Consider the following 25,755-nt stretch of genomic DNA (forward strand, 5'->3'; position numbering starts at 1 on the left):
ATTTATATCAGTTTTTCGCTCATAAATACAAGGACATAGAAATCATAAAATACATGCAATTGCACTATCGTATATATTAAATTTCAAATTTTGTTACCATGGTTTCTCGTGTAACTTTTCAATTCGATCCAATGATATGAAATTTAAATTCAACAATGCATATAGCTGTAATCTCAAAAGTAAGAACTCCATTGAATATAGAAGCTCACATCTGTAAACATTTTTCTAGCAGAAATTGACAAATATTGTGTGAGCACCAAACATTTATTTAGGAATCTGGACACCCAAAAACTGTTCAAATAATGGTTTTTAGTATTGCATTTGGCATGTATGGCCTAACAAATAAATTCCATTGTATCCACATTAAAAAAAAATGTGGCTAGTTTGTTGTGACGATAATATATTATTTATGATAATAAAAATCAAAATTTTCATAGTCATCACATAAGATGGCCACAAACTGAAGATAACATAAAAGCTTGAAACCCAATTGAATAAACAAACAAATAAATAGATACCCAAGGAGCTAACTAGCAGGAATGTGTCATAAATTGCCCCCAACACAAAATTCGATCCATTAACGCTTGGCAGCCCTGCCAACATATAGCACATGCAGTCAGTAAGTGAAATCATCAGAAGTAAAGTGAAAATTTGCATAGAACTTCTGTAAAAGAAACATAATCATTTTAAATTATGACTTGCTTTTTCAGGATGTGGTAGGTTAGGATACATATTTAGGAGTTTCAAGCTATAGTGCGGAAACATTGTTGCAAAAGAATCAAGAAATTAAACACAACCGAATGAGTGGGCCTATAATACATTTTCTAAAAGCATGTGGCATCAAGAAATGATGCAATCCAATTACTAGACTGCAACAAAATGTAGAGCGAAGTGAAAATGAATACCATAAAATTGGCTTGTTCATATAGGTTAAGAATCTACCAAGAAATGTACTGGCCCTCCTGTTTTCTTTTTGCATTTGTGTTCGTTTAGATGTAACCCTTGTATGTCCTAACTTGGTTTTGGATGATGCCTTCTCGCTTTATGTGATTCTTTGTTCTTATTGTATGTTGGATGGATATATGATGTTTGACCAAATGGGCCATGTTGTATTGGCGCCTTCTTGGTGATTTGGATAAATTGTTGCTAAAGTATGTTGTCTATTTTGATTTGAGACAGACTGTGTATGGTTACTTATGTGGCTGTTTGCATATTATTTTATTGAATTAACATTTTGGTGATGCATCCAGCTATTGTTATATTCTCATGTCCTTAGGGTGACACTGCTGGTGTTGATAGTGGATTACACTTGTGATTTCAGTAATGACCATGCATAATTGCTGGTGACGTGCTTGCATAGATGGTGTTCTGGTCTTAAAACATTATTGATGATTTCATGACGAGTGCAGATGTGGAGCCAGTGATCTATTATGGTGTGTCATGATAGATCATGCATTATTAGTAATCAGGTTTAGAGATCTTAGTATGTTCACTATTGTTGTTAAATGATTTCCTACATAATATCATGATAATTGCTAATCACAAGACATAGCTAATGATCTTTGATGAGATTTTATGTTAACTTCTGATGATTAAATAATGCAGGTTTTACTACTGATTTTAATGATAGATATTGCATCATTTGATGATAATTGATGATGTTTAACATTATAGCTTAGATGCAATTATATTTGTGATGTATAGATGATGGTTAATGATGATTAATGCTATGTATCATTAATTAATGATATTTGACAAATTAGATAGATGATAGCTTTATGTGAGTGGTGTCATAACATTCGTAGAATGATTATGCCGCTAGAGCTCCCTTTCACCAAAAATTGTCATTTGATAATGATGTATGTGTTTCAACTATTTATGCATATATGATCCAGTACACTTGACATGTGGCATTTGAGTGATGGCAAGTACCAAGTATTGACTCCGCCTAGCTCCACAATTTTGAGTGTGCCTGTAATATCCTTGATGATGGTTAAATTGGAATTAATCATATGGCCAATTATATTCTTGAGCCCATTACTACTCTTTGGCAAAAATCACCAGTTACCTATGCCTACATGTTCGATTACCACGTGGTAATGTTCCTCTACCCTTGCATAATGTGATGAGTCCAGTGTGTTGTGTTTGTGCATCCTAGTGGTCCATAATAGTTGCTAGTTAGTGCATGGGAAAAATAATATTCATTTCTCTTTATAGTCAGTGTCACCAGCTAGTATTAAACAATTATCATCATTGCTGCCAAGTAGTTTTGTAAGGGCTTTTAAAATAGATTGGGATTATGGTGTTTATATTTTTTAAAGTTTGCTTTTAGGATTTTGACTCAAGTGGAGCATTACAGTTTATAGTTTTAAAAACAAGCTACTATCATATAGTGAAAAGTGCATTCTCAACTTGTTTTATGTATTCCCCAATCTTTATGAGTTTTTCATCAAAAAACCCATTTGGAACACCAAATTTGCTCATGGGGAGAGAGTTTGAAGAGACCCTTTTTTGTGTGGGTATTAGCTTAATGAAATCTCCACACCAAAATCTTTTTGCAATCGAAAGCTCATTTTGTATGGGAAAGATGTTGGAAACAATTCTTCAATTGTATATTATCATTGATGTTTACACAAATGTCAGTATTAATTGAGCAATATAGAGTTTGCAATATTAACCTTGTATATCTCAATATTAACCGAATAGTCGGGTAATGAAGACTTTCCAGTAACTGAGCAATTGGTTAATGAAAGGATTCCTGCTTGCAGTATTGACCGAGTGGTTAGGCATCAAAGGAGATTAGTATTGATAGAGTGGTCGGGCAATGAAGAAGTCATAGTGTCAACTGAGTGTTCAATCCTAGTGTTGACCAAGTGACAACAAAATGAAATTGTCAAATGTTTATTAATTGAGGCTGACTATTTGGATGTTTATTGATGTTTTGAAAGGGTTTTCAAGCTGACTTTTTCTAGCTTATGATATATAAGAAAGGTCAAGTTGAGAAGACAAAATGTACATTGTAGAACATAAAAAAGATGGATATGTGAGCGAAGGCAAAAAGGAAGAGCAAGAAAGTGTGGAAGCTAAGTTGCAAAGAAACATCTAATCAAGAAGGATCCAGAGGTCAAGCCAGAACAGAGATTTGAATCTGCAAATAAAGTTGTTTCACAAATCAGGTCAATTGTTGCTTTCTAACCATTGTAATAGTAAAGAAATCTCTTAACAAAGTTGACTTAACAGTCATTTGTAAATCCTCTAGCAAGATGACATTTTAAGATTCAAATGTTTGAAGACTTCTAACCAGGCCACACCTAACAAAGTTCTCTAAATCCTCTAACAGGGTCATACTTAACAATATGTTTTGTACCTTTAATAGGGTTGGCTCCTAACAAGGCTCACTTTAGAAGAGTGAAAATTATTGTGACTAGTTGCAAGGTGGTTTTTCCCAAATTGGGTTTCCACGTTAAATCTTGGTATCAACTATGTTCATGATTATTTGCTTATGCTTTATGTTTTTGTAACTACATAACTAAAGGATTAAACAATTTAATAAATTGTTTTGTTAACCGAACATTAGTAAAATTCTAGTGTTAACCGAGCTACTCAATATTGCATGATAAGTGAAAGATTGTTGAGACATCTAAGGGACAAGGATTTGTTTTTTTGTAGTAACTGATTCACCCTTCCCCTCTTAGTTACTCTCTTACATTTCCAACAATTGGTATCAGAGCAGTTGGTGCTTGCAGAAAAAGGTTTAAGAACCTAAGCTAAAGGTCGCGATGTCTTACACAAGGGAGATCCCTAAGCTAAACAAAGAAAACTATTCAGCATGGCAGGAGTTGATGAAGCTACATTTATCAAGCATCAATGATGTTGGTGTATTCTACTCAGAGAACAAATATGTGCACCACCCAAACCTATGACTGTGGAGCAAATAAAAGAAGCAAAGGATCACAATATTATGATGATTGATATTGCATCCCCTTTGAACTATTCTGAATTTGATGAAGTCAAAGATTGTCCTACTGCATTTGATATGTGGGAAAAGCTAAAGAAAGTCTTTGGAGGTGACAAAAATGTGCAAAGAGCCAAAGCAGAAAGTTTAAGACGAAAATTTGATGCATTGAAAATGAAAGAAGGTGAGAACATTGCTCAATACAGTGAAAAGATCAAAGATTGTGTAAGTGCAATCAAAGCTGCATGAAGTAAAATTGATGATGAAACAGTAATCAACAAGGTACTAAGAACTCTTCTTCCTACTTATGCAATTAGAGTTTCAGCCATTCAAGAGATGAGATGCAATCCAGCACACGATTTAACTTTAGATACTCTTGTGGGAAGATTGATTGCTTTTGAGTTTGATAACTTTGATAACTATGCTTCTTCTAACAATCTTGAATCTGCATTCAAAGAAAAACTAACCCTTGGTAGAAAAGGAGGGAACTCAAAAGGAAAACAAGTTGACAATGAAGAAGAAGAAGAATCAGATGAAGATCTTGAAGTCATTGAAGCTCTTCTAGCAAAAAGAATAGCAAAAGGAAAAGGAAAATTCAAAGGTAAAATTCCATTAATTTGTTTCTCATGTGAAGAAGTTGGTCACATTGTTGTAAGGTGTTCAATAAGGAAGATAAAGATGAGAAAAGGTTACAACAAGTTCAAAGGAAAGAAAGACTTCAAATGCTACAAGAACTACAAAGGCAAAGGTAAGAAATCATGCTAGATTGCAAAAGATTTTTATAGCGATAATGATGAAGATGAAGTAGTTTATATTGTTGTTAAAGATGAATTTGATGATGAGGAAAATGAAAAGATGACACTTATCTCTCATGTTAGCAAAAATGATACATGGATCATAGATAGTAGTCGTTCTTATTACAGGACTGGTGATAAAAAAAAATTGAACATTTCGAACATTATGATGGTGGAAGTGTTAGATTTGGAAACAATGAACCATGTTCTGAAGGGAAAAGGAATCATAGCATTAACTGATGAAATAAAATGTGAGAATGCCTATTGGGTTGAAGGGTTAAGACAAACTACTCAGTGTAGCATAGTTGAACAATATAGGATACAAAGTTGAGTTCATGAATGGAAAAGCTAAACTATTGGATGGAAAAGGAAAACTAGTTGGAATTGGCAATCAGACAAAAGGAAATTTGGTCTACCTATTTCTAATTGAAATTAAATGTTTGTTAGCTCAATTAGAGGAAAGTTGGCTATGGCATAAAAGAATGTGTCGTGTTAACTTTAATAACCTGATCACCATAAGCAAGAACAAAAGAGTAAGAGGCATCCCTTATCTGTTACATCCCAATTTTTTACCTAATTTAAAATGTTCATATAGTCGCTAAGGTTCACATGAAGTCAGTTGATAGTTAAATTTGTTATAATCCTGCAAAATGGTAAGATGGTTAGTCGTTATAATTTCATGTGAAGATAACATGCCAGTTGGTTATTTATCACGAATTTATAGAATTGAAAAGGCAGTTAGCCGTTATGATTATTTATGATTAAATAACTTGTTATGGTTATATGATTTAACTGCAAAGAATGTCCTTGTAGGAAGCACGATGAAGAAGCGGAAGCATTGTCAGAAAAGAATTGGGCACATGAGCATCGCCAACACTGGGCAAATGGGTATGACTCATGAATCACCATGGTTGAGGACCTAGCGACTTGAACATCAGGATATAATCAATAGAATCGCATGAGCTATTAAATAAACAATTTAACAAGTAAATTAATTTAATTAAAATATAATGTGTACCTCAAAGGTTTTTGATTGATCTTTTCCACCACCTCATTACATACATATTATGTACATACACAGATATAAATTAAAGGTGGCATCATTTTTGTACAAGATTTTATCTATATAATATGTACATTTAAATGCATGTACAAGAAGATAAAATAAATCTTCCAAGATGAAACAAGTATTTAGATATACATATTTTGAAAGTATGACCTTGGATAAATATTTAATATGTACCATCTTAATAAAATATATTTACGTGCAAGTAAATAGATATGTTTATATTATTCTTTTGATTTGTAACCTTTCAAATTCTTTTCCTTATCTATTCAATTCTTTATTTAAAATTGATTGAACACTTGGCATATTTAGTTGACGTCCAAGAGCCAAGACACTTCTTTTATGTTGCGGCTACTTGGAAGCCAAAGAGACATATTATCTCTTTTTATTAAGAAGTCGAGAGAGACAGGAGACATCCATATTTTCTAGCACCCAACTTCCATTCTCAAGCACCCAATTCCTTCTTCAGCTATAAACCGAATACTTCTACATTCTTTTACTTGTTATTCCTACTATATACCGCCCGATTTCTAATGCATTTTCCTTGCAACAAATGTTTTTTTTCTAAGTTGCTGGATTCGGACCTTGGAGCTCGGGTCCGGGTCCAGATTCGAGCCCGGGTCCGCGACAGGTCCGGGTAGGGTCCGCGTTTTGGCCTGCGGGTCCGCCCGGGTCCATGCTTGCCCGCAGGCCAAAATGTAGACCCTGCCCAGACTCGGGTGAATCCAAGCGGACCTGCGGCAGGTGGGACCAAAAAGTGGCCCAAAAAAGCATTAAAATATTTTTTTTCATTATTTTTTTTGCCAAACCCTAAAATAAGGCCTATTAGATGCATTTCATTCATCTAATCTCTCATTTGCTTTGTCATTTTGCTCTCTCATTTTGGTGTGGCCATTTTGCAAGTTTGAAGAGAAGGTTGTAGAGATTGTTTGTGGAGTCTCAAATCCTTCAAATAATTAGTGCTGAGTGTTCCAGGTATGCATTTGATCCTTCCTTTTGTTTCTTTCATAGTTTGCTTTTAGTTTTTTAAATTTTTTATATTTATTGTTCTAAATTTTTATCAAGTTTTGTATAAGTTTTGAAATATTTTTTTAAATGTGTTTTTATAGATTGCAAGAATCCAAGAATGAGTAGTCAGGGTTCAGTGGGTGGGGTGGGATCCCAAAGATTTAAAATTGATAAAGGCTCTCCTTTGTGGAAGTATACAACAAGAATTGAGCAATGTGTTGGTGAGGGAGGGTATATATGGAAATACAATTTTTGCCAAAACCAATATAGAAGCTCCTATTTCCAGGTTAAACATCATTTGATAAGTCCACAAGGTCAAGGGATTTCCATGTGTGAGGGACCCCCAGAGGGAGGTAAAAAAGGGGTGCTAGCTCCTCAAATAACAGGCATGTTAAAAGAACAAGAAGAGGCTGATAGGTTAGTGTCAAAGGCAAAAAAAGATAAGTCAAAGCAAAAACCACCAACACCGCCCTCTCAAACAATTAGTAAACCACATCCCTTCCTACCTACCCCATCTATGGATGAACATGAAATAGAAACACCCGCATCCCGCAAGAGAGGCCCATTAAATACGGCATTTGAAAATGACAAGAGAGAAATTGTTGACATAAAGGTTGGGCATTGCCTCATTACAAATGGTGTTTCATTCAATCTAGTGAAATCTCCTTATTGGAGAGTGATGGTGAAAGCAATAAATGATGCAGCTCATGGTCACCAATCCCTTGGATATGAAAAGTTGAGAACCACCATATTGCATAAGGAAAGAAAGAATGTAGAAAACCTCCTCAAACCAATAAGAGATTCTTGGATCCAAACGGGGGTGAGCATTGTCTCCGATGGATGGAAAGATTGCAAAAACCGTCCATTAATAAATGTGATTGCTGTTTGCCCCAAGGGGGCAATGTTTTTGAAGGTGGTTGATTGTGAAGGGCAAGTAAAGGATGCAAATTTTATTGCCCAACTTCTCATTGAATCCATAGAGTCTGTGGAAGTTGACAATGTTGTCAAAGTAATAACGGACAATGCTAAAGTTTGTAAGGCTGCAGGTGCTTTGGTAGAACCACGACATGAGCATATCTTTTGGACACCATGCACTATCCACACCTTGAACTTGGTGATGAAAACAATAGGTAGCCAAATTGAATGGATGAAAAATGTGTATGAGAAGGGTGAGCAAATCCAAATGTTTGTGACAAACCACCATATGTCACAAGCAATTTTCAGAACTTTCTCCCGCTTGGAATTATTGAAGATAAATTTTAAACTTTATTTAGCTTCATTTATCATTTTAATTTTTGTGTTATACTTTACAAAATTTAATACATATTCTTAAATTTTTGTGTTATCAACTTATCATATTAACTTACAATTTGAATTAACATGGTAATAGGTTGCTAAAACAAGGTTTGCTTCACACACAATCGTCCTTAGACGACTTGTGAGGGTGAAAGAGGCATTGGGTCAAATGGTCATTAGCAACAAATGGGGTGGATGGAAGCAAGCTGATATAGAAAAGACCAAAACTATAAAGGATTTGATCTTGAGTGATAATTTTTGGAATAGGGTGGAATATGCATTAGAACTCACCGAGCCCATCATGTCTATGCTTCGGTATGCCGACACGGATGAGCCTTGTTTGGGGGACATATATGATGCCATGGACTCCATGCTAGAAAGAATGAAATCAGTAAGTTAAAATTTTTATACAATACTTTATCCTTGTTTATTGAGAGATTTTAATTAAGTTATTAACACTACATCAAGATAACTTACATGTACATCATTTGACATCCCAAGTCATTCAGAGGAGAGAGCAGGATCTTGATACCTTGTACACTAAGGTGGAGAAAATTGTTCTACATCGTTGGAACAAGATGACTACACCTTTACACCTCTTGGCATATGCACTTTCTCCTAGTTATTATAGCAGTGAGATACTTGCTATTCCTGGTAGAGTGGCACCATATAGAGATCCTGAAGTAGCTGTTGGGTATAAGAGGGCACTTAACAGGCTCTTTAGTGATCCTGATGTGGCATCAAATGTTAAGAGAGAGTTTGTTGATTTTGTCTCAAGCAAAAATGCAGAGCCTGATGCAATCAATGACCAAAGTAGATTGGATGGTGGTACTTACATAGGGAAAGTTGCATGTACCTCCAACCTCTTGCCATTAAGATCTTGTCACAAGTATGTATTTAAGTTTTTTTTCCTTTTCTTATGGCCACTTAGCTTGTCGAATTAGCACTCTTAAATTCCTATTGTATTGTAAAATTACTTAGCCAATTTTTTAAAATTTGTTGGTTGTCTCTCTAGGTTGCGAGCTCTTCTGCTGTTGAGCAGAATTGGAGTACATACTCCTTTATCCACTCAGTGAAGCGTAATCGATTGGGTTCGAAGAAAGCAGATGACTTGGTATTTATTCACAACAACTAGCGCCTCCTATCACGCAAGGATTCAGGATATAAGAAGGGACCAGAGAAGTTGTGGGATGTACTACCTGAGACTTCTGACTTGGATATGACTGTCCAAGATATATCTTGAATTGCTTTGCTAGATGTTGAGGAGGATGTGGCTGCATCTGGGGCTAGTGGAACCGGTTTGGATTCCAATGATGTGGAAAATGTCAATGATATAGATGAGGATGAAGCCATTGATCCCTCATATTTTGATGACCTATTTGACCCTTGAAGGGCATTTGCATCTTTGATAAACTATGTTTGAACATTTTTCATTGACTCATTGAGTCATTTATGATTTATCACTATGTTTCACAGTTTCAAACTTTATTAAGTCATAATTTATTATCTATCAATCTGATGAAGTAGTCTATGTTTTGAAATTCCATTTTGCATTTTAGTAATTCAATGTATGATTTTATTTACAACATTAGCATAGATTAATGAGTGAGTATTTAATGTTTATCTTTGACATTTGGCATTGATCAATAATCAAGTAACATTGATATATTCATACTATGAAATGACTTAGTTTTACTTTTACAACTATGTGAGTTTTTATTTTTTTTGCATATATATATATATATATATATACTCACCAACCCACCCACGAACCCAAATGGGGAAAAAAAAAATGGCCCGAACCCGTCCCCGAACCTGAATCGACAACTTAGCTTTTTTTTATTGATTTTCACTGAAGACGTGATTGTGATTTACATTGAAAATTGCAGCTGAAGATTCATTCCGTGGAGAAGTTGATTATTAGCGCCTAGTAAGACTCCATCTTATTCTAGATTTCTGCCAGGTTATGTGGATGTCCAAATCCCAAGTATTGCAATATGTTTTATAACAGTTATTACTGCAATCTGATTTTTATAGCAAATAGATACAAATCCAATTTATGAAGCAATCATCCTTGTTTATAATATCATCGGTTAAGATGAATAAAAGCCATGTATCAATGACATGATTTCATATTTATTTATGTCGTTGGAAGATAGAATTAAATGATATTATTTTGCAAAGCTTATAGCTATTTTTTTTCTCGGATCACAGAAATGTGATAAGTTGGAAACATATAATATTCTTTTATCAGTTGAGAATTAATAGAAAGACTGGATTTCTCTGAGATTCAAACACCTAGGACTCACTCGGCAATAGGTGAGAGAAAGGAATCCGAAATAACATAAAACAAAATCAGATGTGACATAACAATGTATATCATTTTAAAAGAAATCATTTAATAGCTCATGCGTGATCATGTTTATTGTTTACTCCTGTTGTCAAGTCGAGTGGTGTGATTAGATACCAAGATGTTCAATGGCTAATAAAGTGTTTCATGTCTATTCCAGGTAAGGAGGGTGTTTCTTGTTAGAGATTGTGTGGGGATAAGTTATGGTCCGAGATTGGGTGGTTAAGCCCCTGACAATGTTTCCCCGCTCCACAAGATGTCAGAACGTGCATATGATAAAGATAAGTTTAACATTCAAACATTTATTGGTAACAGGTATTTTTACTTTTACAATATTTATACAAGTAGAAGATATGATTAATTTATATCGTTGAATTCGATTATTTCCTTTGATGAAAGCAACCTTTCTCGTCAATGTAATTGGAAATCTTTTAGATTGATTGACCTTTCAACTAAATATGAAATATATCTATAGGATTGTTATTTTAGTCTTTCATTTATAAGAATAATGATTATGAGCATATCTTCTAATCTTATGTTATTGCCACAGTTAGCAATAGGAAGAAAAGGAATGATACAGTGGTATTTGACGCCCCAAATGATAGTGGTATTTGATGCCCTAAAAGATACAGTGATATTTGACGGCCCAAATGATACAATGGTATCTGATGCCCTAAATGATCCAATGGTAATGGATACCTTAATTAACACGGTCGTATGTGATTGCCCTAAATGATCCAATGGTAATTAATGCCCTAATTAACATAGTGATATGTGATGCCGTAAATGATCCAATGGAATGCCCTAAAAGATACAGTGATATTTGACGCCCCAAATGATACAATGGTATCTGATGCCCTAAATGATCCAATGGTAATGGATACCTTAATTAACACGGTCGTATGTGATTGCCCTAAATGATCCAATGGTAATTAATGCCCTAATTAACATGGTGATATGTGATGCCCTAAATGATCCAATGGAAATTGATGCCCTAATTGATATAGCGCCATTTGATGGTAATCATCATTTGATTTTGATATAATAGTATTGGATGGTAATTGTCATTTGATCCTATGTGGTATTTGTGGACTAACCTGGGTGTTTGTGGAAGCATCCCTAGATTGATTTCAGTTTCGAATTCCATGATATGTAGATTTTAATTTCCATAGTAAATCCATTGATGGTGTTTGCTTAGTTATGGAATTTCGTTTAACTGACTGTAACCGTTAATATCATTCACTTTAACATAACTAACATAACTGTCTTCCTATGAAAATAAAGTAATAATTGTATTTCTTTGATATATTAGTTGTTAGTTAAGACCCGGAAAAAGTGGATGTTACATTATCTGAAGAAACTTGAGATGTGCATGTGCAAACAATGTCAAATTGGTAAAATGAGTAAAAGAAGTTTCAAAAGTAAGTCCTACAACTCTGAAGAAGTTTTGGAACTAGTTCACACAAATCTTTGTGGGCCAATAGGTGTAGAAAGCTACTATGGAAATATATATTTCATTCTATTTGTTGATGATTATTCTAGGATGATGACTGTAATGTTTTTGAAGGATAAGTCTGATATTTTTCAAAAGTTTAAATGGTATTTGGCCAGAGTTGAGAAACAAACAGGGAAGAATCTGAAATGCCTGAGATCAGACAGAGGAGGAGAATTCATTTCAAATGAATTCAATGAGTTTTGCAATGAAAGAGGAATCAAAAAGCAAGTATCAGCACCTAGAACTCTAGATAAAAATAGAATAGCAGAAAGAAGGAAAAGATCCATTATGGAATGTGCAAGAACACTATTGATAGAAAAGAATGTTGCACCAAAATACTGGAGAGAAGCAATCAGCACAGTAGTTCATACACTAAACCAGGTTCAATTGAAAAAAGGTACGAACAAAACACCTTATGAATTATGGTATGGTTACAAGTCTAATGTTTTTTTATCTTAGAGTATTTGGAAGCAAATTTTATATCTTAAAAGATGTAAGGAAAGGAACTTGATGCAAAAAGCGATGAAGGAATATTCCCAGGGTACTCCAATGGAAGCAAGGCATACAAATGTCTGAATCTTACCACTCACAAAGTCGTAGAATATGCCTGTGTAAAGATCGATGAGTTTGCAGAAAGAAGTGAAGAACAAAGCAAGAAAGAGCCTAAAGATTACAGAAAGTTCATCTATTATGAAGAACCTGAGACTTTACCTCAGAAGATTGAATCCAATCAGCAACCAAGCATACCAAACAATTCACTAGCTATTCAGCTCAAGTCACAGACAAAGGCACCCGAATCACAGATAGTTCAACTCGAGTTGCAACCCCAGGCAGTGCAACTCGAGTCACAGTTAGACACACCCGAGTTACAGCCAAGTTAGCTAGAGGAGCCCAAGCAAAAGGATGAAGATCTTGGAGAACCAAGTAAACCAAGTTTAGAGCAAAGAAAGAAAGATCAAAGGCTTGCCAAATATGTCAAAAGGCATCATGCACCTGATCAATAATTGGAGAGGCACAAGGCATACTAACAAGGAACAAATTAAAAGGTACATGTTTGCTTAGTGAATTTGAGCCTAGATCTATAAACGAAGCTTTAGAAAATGAAAGTTGGATAGAAGATATGAATGAAGAGATTGAGCAAATAGAGAAGAATAAAACCTAGTCTCTTGTTCCTAGACCAAAGGATAAGAATGTGATTGGTACAAAATGGATATTCAGAAATAAGTTGAATGAGAAAGGAGAAATAACAAGAAACAAGGCAAGGCTAGTATGCAAAGGTTATCCTCAAGAAGAAGGTATTGATTATGGGGAAACATTTGCCCCTATTGCAAGACTTGAAGGAGTCGGAATACTTCTAGCTTATGCAGCACAAAAGGGATTCAAAGTGTATCAGATGGATGTGAAATCAGCTTTCTTGAATGTTGCCTTAGAAGAAGTCTACATTGAACAGCCTGAAGGATTCATTGATCCAAGCCAAAGAAACATGGTATGTCAACTTCATAAAGCTTTATATGGATTAAAGCAAGGTCTTAGAGCATGGTATGAAAGACTAAATGGATATTTAGTAAAAATTGGTTTTGAAAAGACAAATGATAATAGCAATTTGTACATTAAAGAAGGACCACTGGACAAGATATTGCTTGCAGAAATATGTGGATGATATCATATTTGGTGGACATGAGATGTTATGCAAGTCATTTGTTGAAGAATTAATGTCAGGAATGAAGGAAGGAATCAAGGAACCAATGGTTATCTATTGTGATAACACAAGTGCAATCAATATATCAAAAAATTCAATGATGCACAGAAAAACAAAACACATTGCAATCAGATATCATTTCCTAAGGGAACTAGTTCAAGACAAACAGATGGGATTGAAATATGTGAACATCAAGGAGCAAATAACAGATATATATTTACCAAAGCTTTACCTAATAATGCATTTATGTATCTAAGAGGTAAACTGGGGGTTATTCCCCTATCTAATACTTACTAAAAGCAAAAGATAGTGTGGCATCAACCAAGCTCCATTGAAGATCAATAAAGTTGATGTAGTATAAGGAAAAGCATATTGCATATGAATCAGTGCAAAAGGTACATTATAACTTCAACGTTTGCATCCTTTGGCAACTGATGTCAAAGAGGGAGATTTTAGTGTCAACATGGAAGAGTGACATGGAAGATTGAAGAAAGTTTAATATCAATGACAAAGAGGGAGTCTTGATATTCAAATGATGGAATGTAAAGCTAAGACAGAGAAATTGACAGAAGAGCATTAATAGGAAAGTAGCAAAGACAAATCCAAATAGAATCTCAAAGGGAGTTAGTATGGATGAGAATCAGAATGAAACTAAAGATATTATCTTATTGCTCATACTTCAATCAGCTTATATTGACATGTGTTGCCATCAATGCCAAAGAGGGAGTTTGTTGGAAACAATTCTTCAATTGTATATTGTCATTGATGTTTACACAAATGTCAGTATTAACCGAGCAATGTAGAGTTTGCAGTATTAACCTTGTATGTCTCAGTATTAGCTGAGCAATCGAGTAATGAAGACTTTCCAATATTAACCGAGCAGTTGGTTAATGAAAGGATTCTTGCTTGCAATATTAACCAAGTGGTCAGGCATCAAAGGAGATTAGTATTGAGTGAGTGGTTGGGCAATGAAGAAGTCACAATGTCAACCGAGTGTTCAGTCCTAGTGTTGACCGAGTGAAAGTAGAATGAAATTGTCAAATATTTTATTAATTGAGGCAAACTATTTGGATGTTTATTGATGTTTTGAAAGGGTATTCAAGCCAACTTTTCCTAGTTTATGATATATAAGAAAGGTCAAGTTGAGAGGACAAAATATAACTTATGGAACATAAAAATGATGGATATGTGAGCGAAGGCATAAAGGCAAAGCGAAAAGTGTGAAAGATAAGATGCAAAGAAACATCTGATCAAGAAAGATTCAAAGGTCGAGCCAGAACAGAGATCTGAATCTGCAAAGAAAGTTGCTTTGTAATGTTCCCATCATAAAATAAATATTTTATCAAACCTTTGTTAATGGGCCGATTGATTTAGTATATCTCGGACCCATTTATATTTAATTGTTTTCGTAGGCATGGCCGTCGGCTATCTTAATAAATCATCAGGAAGTTTCTCCAAAAGGTATTCAAGCACGGCATGTAGGTGGTAGTAAGGATGTGAATTGGATTATTTCTTTACACTACAAATTCTTGTTGGAGTTCAGTGTTGTTCACCATTTCAGAAGTGAAAGATTTTCCCTACTTGGCTTTCTCCAGTTTTAGTGGGATTCAAACTCACCCTATTCCATCAGTGTATTACTTTGCTTCAAATCTGGCAAATCCGGTACACCATTTTAGTCTAGAATATATCTATCTTTATTTATTTCGTTATACTCTAGTGTCTCTTGCATAAATTCATTCATTCAGAGGGCTTAGCGTTAGTGCATCTGAAGATCAACTCCGTGCCACATTTCACCCTCGCCCAAACACTTCAACCCATTTTTGTGTGGTAACTGCACTTCCATCCGTACAGCCCTTAGTCCCAACTGTATGGTCTCCCAGACAACCGTATGGCCTTCAATTCCCCCTATACGATCTTCTATCTCCACCGTACAACCCCATATATCAATCGTACGGCTCCCCTGCGTCAGCCATACGACCCATCAAACTTCACCATACGGCCTACCAAATACTACCGTACGACCCAGACACTCCTCCCTCCAAGTCGTACATTGCCTCATGTTCGCTTTGAGATGAAATTGGGTATACAGTGGTATCACATCTCCAACTGCGAGGAACAGAACATTACATGCTTCACAAATCAAGTCAAATTGTTGTTGCTTTCTAACCATTGCAGCAGTAAAAAAATCTCTTAATAGAGTTGACTTAACAATCATTTGTAAATCCTCTAACAAGGTGACATTTCAAGATTGAAGTGTTCAAAGACCTCTAACCAGGCCACTCCTAACAGGGTTATCTAAATCCTCTAATAGGGTCATACTTAACAATATGTTTTGTAATCTTTAACAAGGTTGACTCTTAACAGGGCTCACTTCAGAAGAGTGAAATTTTTGTGACGAGTTGCAAGGTGGTTTTTCCCAAATTGGGTTTCCACGTTAAATCTTGATGTCATTTGTGTTCATGATTATTTGCTTATGCTTTATGTTTCTGCAACAAGTTACTAAAGGATAAAACAGTTTAATAAATTGCTTTGTTAACTGAGCTATTCAGTATTGCATTTGTTGAGACATCTAAGCAACAAGGATTTTTTTTTTGTGGTAACTGATTCACCCCTCCCCTCTCAGTTACTCTCTTACATTTCCAACAAAAGATTTTCTCAACTTGTGATCATTTCTTATTTTTGTAGGTTTAAGATATGGTTTGGTATTTTCTCCACTCTTTGCCCTTGGTTTTGAATTTAATGCTCATAGATTAGATGGAGAGCATTACAATGTGAATTTAAAACTATTATAAATTTGTTTGACGAGATTCCATGGAGAATTGATTTATTTTCATTGTTCTAGGTATGAAATGAGGATTTTATTATATTTTGTTTCCAGAAAATGATTGGGAGAATGAAAGTATAAAATGATTGCATTTTGGAAATGAGGATGTATTTGAAATCAAAGGGTTTTTCTGAAATTTATGATTTGTGGAGTTTGAAATTTTAGTGGTTTTGTATGGGTGATTTTTTATACCTGGTTTTGAAGTGGTTTGGCCTCTTTTATGGAGCTCTTGATGCATTTCCCATGTGCCAAAGTTATTGTGAATGACCTACGCATAGATTTTATATTGTAATGGTTGTTTATGTGATTTGTATATATATGTGAGTACCATTGCCATGGTAGATAAGAAACCAAAAAGGGAACAATAAGAAACTAGCTTTTGACAAGGTGTCAATGGAGTGTATGCAGTGAACATTGCCAACAAGTGTAAGGAGCATTGGACTCGTATTTGATCGCACCTCCATCTTGGAAGTGCAAGCTTGAGCAGGGCCCAATTCTGGATTTTAAATATCGTAAGTTTGCTCCAATGAACTCTCTTATTGTATACATCCTCACAGTGGAGCAAGCTCTAACTTCTTCCAAGTTCGTCTCCTTCCCTTTCGCAGAGGTCGGTGGGGATGCTTCATCAACACCTCTGCGTAGGTCCCCTGCAAGTATCGAAACTTGTATTTTGAGCTCATGCTTAATCCTTAGCCCTAGCTATTAGTGAGGCACTTGGGACCACCTGAGCATTCGTACCATTGCAATGTTGACCTCCCTCCCCATATGATCAAGATTGGGAGGACGAGAATCTATTGATGGAAAACCTGTAAGGGTCGAAATTGCTTCAACGTCTATAGATTAGAGTGTGCTTGTACATGTGCCCTTGCACTTGTCTGTTATTGTTGTCTCCTCCTGAAGGACCCTAGTATTTTGTTGGTACCTAGAAATGGTAGCTTTTCTGTCATGCATTTACTCTATTTGTCACATGTTTCTTCTATTTTTCGTAATCATGAATTTTTGACATTTGGAGACAATGAAACAAGTTGGCGAGATATTTAGGCACCCCTTCCATGCAGACCCAATTTTTTCTTTTTTTGTCTTCATATGTCTTTCTTCAGATTCGTGTTACAAATGATAGTGATGAAACATCCCCTAAGAGTAGATGTATCTATGCTGCTAAGTTCTAACACTAATCCAATTGGATCTCCTTGTCCTTATGCAAGATGATGTGGAAACACATGTCACCCATCAAAAAGTGACATTCCATGCCAACATCTCATATGTTGCAATGTCACATCATCTTTTCCCTTCCTTGGAATGTCCTATGCTCCCCTCTAAGCACCATAGTCCATCGCAAGAGGGGGTTGTGTTATATACGTGTCTTTGATATTGATTTTATATAACAATGTCTCTACAAAGCAAGTTTTTTCTCCCAAAACTTTCAAAATCGGCATCATTTGCCTTTGTGGAGGGCAAACCATTGATCTATGTCTTAGTCTTGCCCTATCATGCACCTATCTAGCTTAACTCACGCATATCAACAATAATTTTACATCACCTTATCACTCACCTATCTAGCTTAACGCTATGTGTAGGCAAAGTGTATCTAAGTTGTCCTATCATATTCCTATCTCAATGCTATGCATGTCAGTGCACCATCAAAGTCTCCCTATTACACGCTTGTCTAACATTCACTAAACATGTCAAAGCTTATAAAAATTCACCCTATCATATGACTTAGCATAACACAACTTGGTAGCAATATTGGTTGACTATGAATGATCTGTTTCACACACTGTCTTAATCATCTAGCATGCTCATCTAAAGCGTGTATGCTAGATCCAACTACAACTATATCTAGATCCTCATCATTGGAACCCAAACTGATTCCACTAGTCCCATATGTTGCCTAGTCCCATATGTTGCTTTATCATCATCCTCCTCCTCAACATAAGAGATTAGATGAGTGGAATGTTTTTTATTAGGTTCCTTTTAGAGTTACGTAAAAAATAAATTAAAATCTCTTTAAAGTTGTTTTATTTCACATTTTGGACCCTATTGCCCTAGGTTCTTCGTGGGTTTGTTGTGGGTTCACTCCAGCAAGAACCCGGGTGAAACCACAATCCAAACTAAGGACCCTACCCAAACCCGCAGCAAACTCGGACCCGTGCAAACCCTGACCCGAATCCACGAATCCAGCTTCTTAGATTTTCACTGCAAGTTCTCCATTGTCAAACTATCTAAGCCTTCACACTCAGCTCTACGTCACACATTTGAGCTCTTCTTGCTCATAGGGGAGTATCTTCATCATTTCTTTGTATTTGAAGCATTGCATTCATCTTATCTGATTTCTTGTACATATTGTTATTGTTATTTCTATTCTAGCTTTATCTATCACTAGTTTTCACGTGTCTAACAGTTGTTTGTGGAGGTGGAAACACCAAAGCAAAGGTTTGACCAAGGGCAGCCTCTTTACGGCCATAGCCATTTTCCCTCTTTGTGCATGTGCATATTTCTATTGCAAGTTTGTGGATTCAAAAGCTGTGATTACCATGCATTATCAACCATCGAACCAAGTTCTTTTTCTTCATTTCACTATCTTTTGTATCATTTAATCATAAAATGTAAAACTGATTTCTTTACATTTAATTTAGTCATTTCCTTTGTTTGGTACACTTAGGATAGATTTTGAAGATCTTATCCACATTTTGCTCACTTATATTTATCGTATTATCATAGTTTTACATTTTGTTGTTTGTCATTCCACTTCGATTTTACTCATCTATACCCTATTGAATGAGACACCAGTGCACCATGTTAGTGCTCACCAGTTGTGTCGAGCCGCGCTTCTATCTAAGACAGCTAGCTCACAAAGCCAACGTTTTCATCCTTGTAGTTATTCCTTTTGTTTCTCGTAATCAAAATATCTTAGGCAATTAGTTTGTTTGCATATTTCACATTTAATCAATTTAAACGTTGGACACACACACAACCAAGTAATCAGGACTCAATTTATCTTATCTTATCTTAAACATCTAGATCACCACATTAGCCAACATTTGAAGCACGTCAAGAAAATTGCTTGAACTCCGTATCTGATCTACCTAGCACTCCTAGTTTGCAACATGAGGTGGTTTAAGGAAATTATGTATCCCTTGAGGTTTTAATCAGCATCACAGTTGGTGCAATATTTTCTTCCCTATACTTACTATAAATAGTAATTGTAGGAAACGAAGTCCAAGAACATCAAAGGAAGGCCCAACTTGAACCAAACTCTTCTCTGAAGAAGAAGGCAACCAAAACTGCAGCTAGGAGCCTCTAACCATCAGCCTTAGCTTACAAGGACCAATAATAGGCTAATACAATCATAAACCATATAATCCCAAAAATTGGGCATTACATGGAGCTTGGCCATTCATTGTACATTGATCAAGACCCAAGGGAGATTCCTTGTCTTCATTAATGGAATGCATGATATTCCTACTGATGGACTCTATCCACCCATAGCCTATGTATTTATTACTATACTAACCCTTGGGCCAGACATATGATGACACTATTGTATATGGGAATGATGTGATTGATCACCCTTGCATCAGAGTGGACTTGGTCTCTTGATGATGTTGATGTGTCATCATGAAGATTCTATGTTGTGTTGATTCTCTTCCTCGAATGCATTATGTAGCTTTGACTAAATGTGTGCTCTTTTGTATACTGTATCTTGTGTTACAATCTTGGTCACTTTATGATGTGTATTCATTATACTTGGATGCATTCTTGTGCCTTGAGTGTTGTAGACTTGATGCATGTTTGGTCAATGTGAATGCTTTGGCCATCTAGTTATTTCTAGGAGCATGGTAGGGGAGGGCCTAAGGGCATTTTGTGGTCGGGTGGCATGACCAAACGCAATTAGTGGACCAGTGCACAAGTTTATGAGTCATCCCAATATATGCTTTTTCTAGAATCATGTTACTTATGGTGATACAATAGTAGATTTCTTTTGGCATGATGGATTAAGATTAAAGTTAAACAATCATAATGTAGCTCATTTCATAATAATGGTTCATGTAATGTAATCATACTTATTTTGACTGTATCAAGCGAATCTAACCTCGATAATGTGTATTTGTTACTACATAGTGTGAAGTTAGTCATGTTTCAGTCATACATTAAAGTTAGCATAGGACTTTAATCAATTTTCTCAGTTTAGGCTAATCCTAACCATTTGAATGATTTTTCAAGCATTCATTTTGATTTTGCATATTTAACTTTTATACTGCACATGCAAATGCTGTTTATGTGCATTTTATTGTTGCCCCTATGCATATATCCTCTATTCCTACACGTCCACAACAAGAAGGTGAAAATGAAGGTGTGGGAGATCAGTGAGAATATGGTTAGATACCCTTTCTTACCTAATTTCCCTTGAACTATATATAATTTCATGCTCATTATCATAGAAACACTTGGTTGTGTGCATATTATGAACATAGTAGTACTAGTCATGGAACCCTTAGAAGCTGGCAGTGGTCTCCTGTACGAGTACCTTAAAATGAGGCTTTAGATGTTTTCATGCTTCCCATAATTGAAATTGGAGAAAAGCTGGGAGATGAAAGTTATATAGGTGCATACGTTATCCTTGTTGAAAAAACAAATTCTTCTGCCTTTGTTACAAAATATAATGTTCTCATTCTAAGGGTACCTTGGTAGGTGTTATAAGAAAACCATTTTACAAGATGCACTCATGGAAATAATGCAAGTTATATTGCAAGATAGAGGCCAAGGATAGATGTTGGTGTTGTGACATCTATAGCAAAGCTTGGGCTACAAGATCCGGTGACCTCATCATCCACTACAAAAGATGACCAAGGTCAATGTAGTGTCCCCTTTTGGGGACATTAGTCGCCAATTATTTAATAGAGCCATTAAGTAACTTTATGTCAACATGAAATTATAAAATAAGAGTTACTTCACAATTATTTTTCCTCCAAGTTCAATTTACAAATAAAAGAGGGAGAATGTAAAGACAAGCAAAGAGAATACCAAGAGTCAAGCAGAGGGAAATGAAGAGTCACAGGGATGAGCTACTAAAGAACATTGAGAGGCTCAATTTGGTTATGCATGATATAAGCTTGGTTTCTAATTATTATCTTTGAGAATTTGAGAGCTGCAGGCTTTCAGTTTTAAAATAAATTGAGGGCAGAAACCCACAAGATGTAATTAGAATTGGACAAAAACCCAGTTCTATGGAGGTGGACTCATGACAAAATTTGCAACTGCGCAACATCGATCAGTTTGATGGAGGTTTCAACTGGAGATTTAAAAGGGTTTTGACAGATAAGCATTAGCAAGTTTGTTAAGTCTCATTTTGAAGCAGATTTGAATATGAAAATTTGATGTTATCTTGGTATTTCTCTTGCCATGCTGTTGCGATCATCTTTGAAGAAATATATGTGCTGGAATTGTTTTGGTATTGTGTTATCTATTGGTGAATTTTACTTTGGGATTGGTGAAGGTATTATATTTTATGTAATGAAATCAGAAATCGAGCACTAAAGTTTGGTTTTGTCAACAGTTGTTATCTGAATAGTTCATGGTTAATATTTAAGTTCTGCTACTTGGTCCTGCGGCCACATGGTTTGGAGAAGTCAAAAGAATTTAAAATGAGTTTTCTTGTAGTGGAGAAGCGATGATTCTGCCTTTACCTGAAGTGACGTAGTGAGGGGTCTGGTTTATTACATGAATTGTCCAGCTATCATGGCATCAAGAGTCTTAGTCTCTTTGAACCGCAGCTTCCTTTGTCATTATCTGAAGGTTAAGCTCTCAAGAGCCTACGTGGCTTTGATTAGACAAAATTGTTGTTGGGCAGTGTCTTCAAGAATTTGAGCAATACGTGGGATTTAGAATTAGTTATTCTCTTCACAAAAGACATGTTGGATGTAGAAGACAAGGACTTACGGATGAGACAAAATTGAGAAGACAAAATAAGAATGAGACAAAATTCTTGTGAAAGGACAAAAGACAGAGACCAGTTTCTTGTGAAAGGACAAAAAAAGGAGGAATTGCATTCTTTACAAGAAGACAAGTTAGAGATATGATAAACAATGTGGAAACTAAGGGGGAGGTGGCTAATACATGGGAGCATGGATTGATAATGGGAAGCTGTAAATGGCTCCAGATTGCTGAGTGAAGGTCTACCCTGCATACTATGTTGCTACAGCAAACCAACAAACTATCTTTCCCTGATTTTCAAGGCATTTCTGAGTCAAATATCAGTCATTTCAGTACTGAAACTTGCTGGGGCAAACACGTCTCCTTGTTCTGAGCATTACTGTTGAGGATATTTTTAGACCTGCACATGTAATTTGAGTGGAAATATTTGGTACAGACTCAGCAGGATTTCTAACAAACATTAGCGAGTGAACATTTCATTTCAATTATAAACACAACATCCACTTAGAAAATGACAGAAAAATTGAAGAGATTCAGATTTGGGTTGAAGGTTCAGAGCTGGTGGCAGGATTTCTCTTGGTAACTCGATTGTAGCAATATCAGTCCAAGCACAGGTGAAAGAGCTTCCTTGTAAGCAATAGTGACACTCACCATTGAAGCTAAATTAATCCAATGCATCCAAAGAAAAGGTGGGAATTTCTCTGTAACTCAGTTTCCTATGGGACAGGCTAATCTCCAGACAAAATGCACTGAAGACAAAACAAAGTCAAGTTTTATTCTTTTCCAGATTCACGAAAACGTAATGATTTTTTCCAAATTTTTTGTTGTTTTCGACTACAAACTATGCAGATCATGAAGATCAAATGCTGAAATTTTCAGAAAAATCCATAATGTTTTCAATTTTTTAAAAATTGGTCAACTGTACAGTTTGTAGGGAGGATAGCCGCATCTGTTTCCAACATCACCAATCTGGTTAATTAAGGTCAGAAGTTAGAATAATTTCAGTAGTGTATTCTTTCAGATGCAAATAGTTCCATATGACTCGTTATATAAATTGGAATTTGAGCAGCAGTTTTAAATTTAAGGGTACATAGCTGTTTCAGATTTTGCCTAATTTGCAATTTTAAATTTAAGGATGCATAGCTGTTTCAGATTTTGCCTAATTTGTTTATCTTTATGGTTTGAAATCTTTGTAAAGTGAATTGAAACTCTGCAAGTAATTAAACATTACCACTTCAAAAACCGTGTAAATTGTTTGACAAAACGTCAGAATATTAAGTATTTGAAAAGCTCAGTCAGTTTGGACAAAAAAAATTCTGTTACGGATACTACAATCATTGTCTAGAAGCATGCTTAGATCCTTGCATAAACACAAGTCCCTCAACTCAGGTGGCAATAGACTCTCTTATTGCATCTAAGATTCACAGCAGCTCCATTGTATATCTTGACATCAAGTAGTTGAGAATTTCATTGATGGAAACAAGCATCGGATATTTCTCAAAGCTGACAACAGTCATTCCAGTTCTTGCCTTACCACTCTAAGGGAAGCATTTGAAATGAAAGGAAGATGCATCGAGCTATATTATACAGGCTGTTCTAGGGCAAGAAAGAACTCTACTATGTCATTCCAAAATATTTACCTGTACCGTCTCCTGGCATGCTACTTATGACAATTATACACAGATGTCCTAGAAATCAAGAGGTAGAAGCACTTTGTTTTGGGCAAAGAAGTCATTACACACAGATTAACTTGTCGCCAACTTATCAGGGATAAGCTATCTTATTGCAAGTTCTTTGTGGCAATAAATCATGTCAACATATCGTTGAAAACTTGTCACAGAGAAGTTGTGAAATATTGCTGATAAGTCACCAAAATACCGGCAATAACTTAGCAAAATCTCGCAGAATGCAAAAAGATATCGCCCACGCCAATTTAAGGGACTGTGACGGCCCAGCAAGAGGCCATATTCATTTTTATTCATTGGCAAAGAAAATTTGGAGAGAGCATAAAGGTTTGCGAGGAAAACGGCCATCATTTGCAGCCATCTAGATCGATTTGTAGTGGATTTGGAGCAGATTCGAAGAGATTTTTCAAGCAAATTTGGATTCACAAGTAAGTTTTCAACATTCTTTCTCTTTTGTTTTAAACCCATTTGTCTTGCATTAAATGCATCCAAGTTTACAAAAACTCTATCATACCATTTCCAATCTACTCTTGACTCCTTTTAAAAGACCAAAGATGTGGTAGGAGACCAAAGATTACAATGGAAACTGTTTGGCTGCACTATACTTTCAAATGGATGGACGGATGGAAACCATACCATCATCATTTTTTTTAATTTTTTGCAAGGATCAAGTGGTCTTTCTGAAATCCTTGGATGCCTTAAACAAGATAAAGAAAGCTGAAACTTTGGCTCAAATGTTAAAGCAAGTTGTGAAGGAGGGGGGGGTTGCTAATGTGGTGCAAATAATAACCAACAATACAGCGGCATATGTGGCAGCGGATAGGATCCTCCAAGATATGTCTAGCACACTTTATTGGTCTCCTTGTACAACACGTCCTTGACCTTCTTTTGGGGGGACATAGAAAAATTGGATTCGGTGAGACTGGTTGTAGAGGATGCAAGAAGGGTAACAAAATATATCTACAATCACTATTGGGTTATCCACTTGATGAGAGAACTCGCACATGGGAAGCAGTTGGTTAGACCTGCTGCTACAAGGTTCGCAACGATTTTATTAACGTTGCAAAGTGTTCTTAGTTCTTTGAATCCTTTGAAGCAATTGTCTGTGAGTCCACAATGACTAGACTCAAGCTATTCAAAGACTGGAAAGAGTGTTACATATGTTGTCTTTGACAACCACTTTTTTTATGGTGAGCTTCAAAAGATGAATATTTAATTTTGTTATATTCAATAATCAAGTCTTTCATTATTAATTTATAACTCTAGGCTTTGCTAAATGATAATCATTTTCTACTTTTCAATTGTAGGTGACAAAGTCCCTGGTTAAAGTTCTCCGCTTAGTAGGTGAGGAGAAAATCTCAATGGGGTATCTTTATGAGAACATGGATAGGGCCAAGAGGCTGTAAAAAATTAATATAGGGGAGATGAACTAAAACTTGACCCCATATGGTAAATTATTGATAGGAAGTGGAACAATTAGCTTCACCAACCCATCTATGTGGCGGGGTACTTCCTCAACCCTTGTTTTCACTTCTCTCCATCCTATGGGGATCCCAGTGAGAAGTCATGGAGGGCTTCATTGATTGCATGCAAACATAGTTACATTGGCTTGGGGGACAGGGGGACGGGGGAACAAGTTTCTAGGACGG

At 35.7% G+C, this 25,755-nt stretch overlaps 1 protein-coding gene across 1 annotated transcript in view; it reads right to left on the reverse strand.

Annotated features, from left to right (window-relative positions):
* Positions 1–292: 292 nt before the first annotated feature.
* LOC149564122 (uncharacterized) overlaps positions 293–25,755 on the reverse strand; it is a 173,583-nt gene continuing 148,120 nt past the window's right edge. The window contains exon 12 of the mRNA XM_089827202.1: positions 293–593. The gene's annotated coding sequence lies outside the window, so the exon portion shown is untranslated. The remainder of the gene's footprint in view (positions 594–25,755) is intronic.

The sequence above is a fragment of the Cupressus sempervirens genome, chromosome 4 (assembly GCF_028749045.1).
Source record: "Cupressus sempervirens isolate cs-2001-9-10 chromosome 4, ASM2874904v1, whole genome shotgun sequence".
In the NCBI taxonomy this organism is placed as follows: Eukaryota; Viridiplantae; Streptophyta; class Pinopsida; order Cupressales; family Cupressaceae; genus Cupressus; species Cupressus sempervirens.